General features: G+C 46.1%; 1 protein-coding gene across 1 annotated transcript in view; it reads left to right on the top strand.

Moving 5' to 3' along the window:
* Positions 1–4,279: 4,279 nt before the first annotated feature.
* lrrc3b (leucine rich repeat containing 3B) overlaps positions 4,280–6,453 on the top strand; it is a 52,678-nt gene continuing 50,504 nt past the window's right edge. Inside the window, exon 1 of the mRNA XM_055660481.1 lies at positions 4,280–4,517. The gene's annotated coding sequence lies outside the window, so the exon portion shown is untranslated. The remainder of the gene's footprint in view (positions 4,518–6,453) is intronic.

Raw genomic sequence — 6,453 nt, 5'->3', positions numbered from 1 at the left:
CATTGTGTACAAGTCTGGTCTATCCTTCTCAAGAAGGATGTACTCGCAATAGAGTGAGTTAAATGAAACAGATTGATTCCTAGTATGAGAGATTGTTCTTGGAGGAGCAGTAAAGCATGCCATACACTTTGGAGTTTAGAAGAATGAGAGTTGATCTCATTGAAGAATGCCGAATTCTTAGTTGGGGAGGCATTATAATCAGTTTCTCTTAATCTAGTACTATCTTTAATTTCTCTCATTAAAAACAGTTTGAATACTCTTAGGATTATACATTCACCAAATTGCATGCTTAAGACCCTTTGATATTAAATCATGAGAAATAGCACACTTTAAATAGTCAGGGCAAGAAGTAACTTGCTTTACATTAGCTTTAATGAAATGGAAAATATATGTTACAATGCTCTACACTTACACTGGATCTTGTGTAGTACACAGAATGCGTTTAAAGGTTGCCACATCCACTAAACAAGAGCATTTGACATGTTTCAATGAGGAACTTTACAGCTTACACATAGCCCCAACCAGATGGCCGAGTTCTAACCTTGACATGCTATATGACTATGTTTGCTGAACATCCATTTCCCTCTCCTCCCTCAGACTGACCATTACTCATTCTCCAAATCATAAAGTACCCCAAGGGAAATATCTTTTAATGCACCCTTGCTTATGAACAACTGTTAAAATCAGGCCAAACTTAATAAGCACCTGGCGACATACTCCCATTAGGAATTGTTCACCTGTGCAAAATTCAGAAACTCCATTCATATTCCATACTCCCAAATAGAATAGAAATCAGCATTGCATACAGCAGCAAATGGAACAAAGGTTTCAAGGGTTTCAGCTGATGCACTAGCACCAGCATCTCCCTGATTGTGGTAGGATGATTCAGTTACCTGATAACAACTGGGAAGAAACTGTCACTGAATCGGGAGGCAGCATTTTCACATTTCTATACCTTTTGCCTGGTGGGAGAGGGGAGAAGAGGGAGCAGCCAGGGTGAAACACGTTCTTGATTATGTTGCTGGCCTTGCCAAGGCAGAGTGAGGTATAAATTGAGGAAGGTTGGGTCTTACGGTCTTAGATGGAGCTGTTCCCAAACCAAGCTGTGATGCATCCTGATAAAATGCTTTCTTCGGTGCTTCTGTAGAACTTGGTGAGAGTTGTTGGGGACATGCCGAATTTCCAAAGCCTTCTATGGAAGTAGAGGTGTTGGTGTGCGTTCTTGATCGATGATTCAATATGGGCGATCCAAGAGAAGTTGATGATATTAACTCCTAATAATTTGAAGTTTTCCACCATCTCTACTCCGGCACCATCAATACAAACTGGGGCATGTTTTTTTCGCTTCGCTTCCTGAAGTCAATCATTATCCCCTTTGTTTTGCTGACATTGAGAGAAAGTTGTTGTCTCCACACCAGGACACGAGGTTCTCGATCTCCTTCCTGTACTCCCTCATCATTATTTGATATCTGGCTGACAATGGGGCTGTTGTCTGGAAATTAAAAATTGAGTTAGATTTCAAGGGCCGACCTGAGCGAGGCCGCCTCTTCAGTGCGATTGGGCCAAGCGGTCCAGGCAAGGGGGGGGGGGGAGGGAGTTCCAGAACATTCCAGCGTGGTGCCCCCCCCCTCCCTCCCTTGTGAAGAATCAATGGTTTATGAAGTTAAAACCGTTGGGGAGGTGAAGAGGGCGGCAACAGCCCCCCCTTGCGAGGGCATTGTGACGTCACTCGAAGTTGCTTGAAGAATCTGTGAGTTTTTTGATAGGCCGTTTAGGCTTTTTAAAATAACTTTAATGATGAATAACGTGAAACATAGTATGGAATGTGAAGGGAACCTGTTTATTGTGTCAACCGGGTTAATGTGAGTAATAATCTGTAAAAATGTCAACTCTAGCGCGTAGCGTTTTGATGAAGCTAGCACACACAACACACACGCACGCACACACGCACACACACACACACACGCACGCGCACACACGCACACACACACACACGAATGCACACACACACGCACGCACGCACACATACACACGTGTGCACACATGCATGTGTGTGCACGCATGGTGGCACACACACGCACACACACACATGCACGCGCGCACACACACACACACACGCACACACCCACACACACACACACACGCGCACACGCACACACACACACACACGCACACACACACATGCATGTACACACACACACAGATGAGATTTTTATAAGTATATAGATGGGCCAAATGCAGGCAGGTGGGACTAGTGTAGATGAGGCATCTAGGTTGGCATGGGCAAGTTGGGCCAAAGGGCTTGTTTCCATACTGTCTGACTCGATGACTCTAAGCTTGTGAGCAGACTGTAAAGCAATGTCAATATAGTGAGGAGACTGCATTTTGTGGAACAGGGACAATAATGCATTGCATCATTGTTAATGCCAAACAACTTTCAGGTTTATCTTGAAAAGATTGTTAAATAGTGTGTTGATGATATTTAATCGCATTATGGAAACTATTTTGTTATAAATATATATTTATGGACTGCAGTAGAAACATATTCTTCCACCAAGTATAAAATACAAATGTATTCAATGTGCAAGTGCTTTTTAAATTTGTACTTTTTAAACAGTGATACAAGGTAAAGCAGCATCAAGATTCTCACTAGAGTGTAGAGGAACCTACATGGAATTGCAGAAAAAATGTGCAGGAAGGATCTGCAGATGCTGATTTAAACTGAAGATAGACACACATACTGCAGCAAGAGTAAAACTCAGCAGGTCGGGCAGCATCTCTAGAGTAAAGGAATAGGTGACTGAAGAAGGATCTTCACCTGAAACGTCACCTATTCCTTTTCTCCAGAGATGCTACTTCACCCGTTGAGTCATTCCATATTTTGTGTCTATCTAATTGCAGATGCTGGTTTACAATATTTTTCAGGATTTTCACTGTCCAATCTTGTAGATCGTGTGTGTGTGTGTAATTTTGTAAGGATCTTGGTGTGCCAGTTACGGCAGTGAAAACCAAATGAATTCGGATCAAAAATGAAATGCTCTGCTCTCACCACGGGCTAACTGACCTCGCTCTTGATCACTCATTCTCTTCCTTGCATCAGTCCTTACATTCTCCCCCCCCCCCCCCCCCCCCCCCCCCGCCCCTGTTCTCACCTCCCCATCTGATCCTTGGCCCTAGACTGCTGTGGTCGGAGTGCATATTCTACATATGTCGTCGTGAGTACAGCAATGGAGAGGAAATCAGAGTGAGTGAACGAGGCCAAGGTAATAATGGATCAGTGTATAGGAAGAAACTGCAGATGCTGGTTTACATCGAGATATAGAAAATGTTGGAGTAACTCAGCGGGACAGGCAGCATCTGGAGAGAAGGAATGAGTGACGTTTCAGGTCGAGATCCTTCTTCAGACTCAGGGGAGAGGGAGAGTAGAGATATGTGGAAGAGTAAGGTATGAAAACGTAAGATCAATGCAGACGATGTTCAAGGAAATGTAGAATTAATAATTGTCAGCTGGATCAGAATTGGTGGATCGAACACAAGACTGAGGTGCTGCCCTTGGCTGTGTAACCTCTGTCTGTTCATAAGGTCACGGCTGGTCCTGTGCCCCATGCCTACTTTCAACCCATCGCTCATCTCTACCCGTTTCTCAGTGCGCACGAAGATACTGTCTTTCAAACACAACATGGCAGAGTGTCCAAGGAGAATGCCAACACATTATTACAGCCCTCGCTCTACGTGTATTTCCCCGCTGTTCAGCACCACATGGCCGAGCCATTATCCCAAGACCAGGATCGCAGTTCACGACTCTCCAGCTGAAACAACCAAGCTCTCAGCGCGAACATATCAGGGGGCTGTGGTCCTTTCCCCTGGAAGGATGAAAGGGAACGGTGAGTCTGAATGAGGCCAAGAGCACAATAAAATCCCACAAACCCCCCGCCGCTAGTACTTGGGTCCCGAGGACAGAAGCGCCGGTGACTGGACGCTTGGTTTGATCGCATATAAATGAGAGCTCCTCAAACCTGCGATCTCACAGCGCCGGTAATGACAAACAAACATACTGGTTTTGTGCAGCATGTTATCTGATCTCACTACAAGTTGCGATCCGCACCCCTACATGTGCCTCCTCATTGATTGAGTTAAGCTAATAATTAACATTATTAGTTTACCGATTTGACAATTATTCTGAAAACCTATCACATTTCTTTGAGGTGCTGCGATTACTTTCAGGGTGGTTTATACAGTTTCGGCTGGGACAGCAACTGCCACACTTCCCTCATCCTGAGTGGGAGCGGGAGGCGACCTGGTGGAACCACTTTAGAGTCCCACACCGTTGCGGTGGCCTCGCAGCTCAGTGATGAACTAGACTTGTCCAGACCGCAGCCTCCCAGAGATGCCAGTGCGAGGTGCGCCCCGCCACTGGAGTCGGGCATTAAATCGACGAGCTGTCTGCACGAAGCGGGGATGTGACGACCAGGGAGATCTGCCCTGCATTCCTGCCGCAAATGAGGCACCACTTTTGGGTAAGATAAAGACGGAAGGAGGAAACGGAATCGAGTACCAACCCCGGCAGTGGTGGACCGCTGCTGCCATCTAATTTGCTTTATCTGGTAAACACAAGGCTGCCTGTTGCGCTTGCACCTTCGCGAAAGGCGATGAGCCCCGGTCGCTGCGAATGGTTTGGGGTGAGCTGGATGTCTGGTAAATTCATTTGTGCTGTATCGTGACTCCTCGAAAGTAAATCAAGCCCCGTCCCTACCTACACGGGTTTACATCGGTGCCTGGCCGAGGCAAAACTGCATTGCTCGAAAGTAAATGAACAGGAACCGTACTGCAATTTAATATAAGAATGGCATTGTTGACATTACATATATTTGAATTGCGCTATACCATGTTACGTTTAGCATAATGTGGTGAAGGAGAGGTAAATGCAAAATGTAGTTATGTCAAATAGCTTTTCTTTTCATGACCAATTCGCGTGAAGAAGCTTCAGTCTGTGTAGTTACATATTCTTCCTCATTGCCAATAGTTCTTTAATCCCTGATGGGTTAGCACGATACATTTAAATAACTGGATTGCATGACTTTTTAAAATTTAATTTGTGGCAGCTGGTGGAGCAGTTTTGTGAGATGTACGTTGTAATTGCTGGAACGAGCGAATACAATGGTCACTGCATGGAGTAACACTATCGATCGGCAGTTGTATTTCTAATATTGGGCGTGAACACAACGTGGTAAATAAGCTATTGATTCTCTCTCCAGCATCGGCGCTGGCGTGTTAACCTCTGCAATCTCTAGTCATCCGATGTAGCGTTCGGTGGGGTTGTATGGCTGAGGATATGACATTCCTGATAGAATCTCCACTCAGTTATTTCTGGTTTAAATGTGTACCTGAGGTAACTATCGCCGGTGCCTTTGTTTACCTGCACAGCGCCTGACAAAATCGAGGAGGCGAAGGGGGGGAGGGGGGGGGGGGGGGGGGGGGGGGGGGGGGGTATTGTTTCACCCTTATCCTGACTTCGGTGTGGAGTGCTGTACATGATGCTGAACATTCGCAACGACTGTTTGTCCAGCACGATTAATCATAATCATAATCGTAATTTATTAACCAAGTATGTTTTGCAACATACGAAGAATTTGATTTGCCATACAGTCATACCAAAAAAGCACCAAGACACACAACTACATAAAATTTGACATAAACATCCACCACAGGGGCTCCTCCACATTCCTCACTGATGGAACGCAATAAAGTCTTATCTTCTTTCCTCCTTTTTCTCCCGCCGTCTGGGTAGTTGAACTATCCACAGTTGGGGCGATCGAAGCTCCTGCAGACGGCGAATGAAACCCCCGCGTCGAGGCGATTGAAGCGCCCGCGATTGGGGCGGTCGAAGCTCCTGCGGCTTGGAGCTCCCAAAGTCAATCCCTAACCAAGGGACTGCGAGCTCCACGATGATAAAGTCTGCAGGCACCCGCAGTTGGAGCTCAAAGGACCACCCCCAGCAAGAGGCCGCCAGCTCAACGAAGTTAGGTCGCAGTGCGGACGGAGATACGACACGGGAAAAAGTTGCATCGCCGTCAAGGAATGAGATGAAAAATGTTTCCCAACCCCCCCACATAATACAAAACTAAAAGTACACTAAAACATACATTTTTCAACAAACTAAAAACAACAAAGAAAGAAAAAGACAAGGCAGACCGTTGGCGAGACTGCTATCATCGGCGCCCCTTGGGTCCATACAGTTTCTCTCAAACACTCGGCCAGGATGCCTGACCGAACCGGTTTAGCAGTTGTCGGATTTAGCTTGGAATAAACATTGAGCAAGGTTACATTGCAGTGGAAAAGATGGAAATCAGCGGTTCCTGTCAATTTTGCTCTGCTTCCCTCACCGCCTCCCCCCTCCTCCCCACCGTCCTCCATCCTCCCCCACCCCTCTACCCATCCAACCTCCACCCACCC

This window comes from Leucoraja erinacea, chromosome 2 (assembly GCF_028641065.1).
Source record: "Leucoraja erinacea ecotype New England chromosome 2, Leri_hhj_1, whole genome shotgun sequence".
Taxonomy (NCBI): Eukaryota; Metazoa; Chordata; class Chondrichthyes; order Rajiformes; family Rajidae; genus Leucoraja; species Leucoraja erinaceus.
This window is presented reverse-complemented; position numbering and strand designations above follow the sequence as displayed.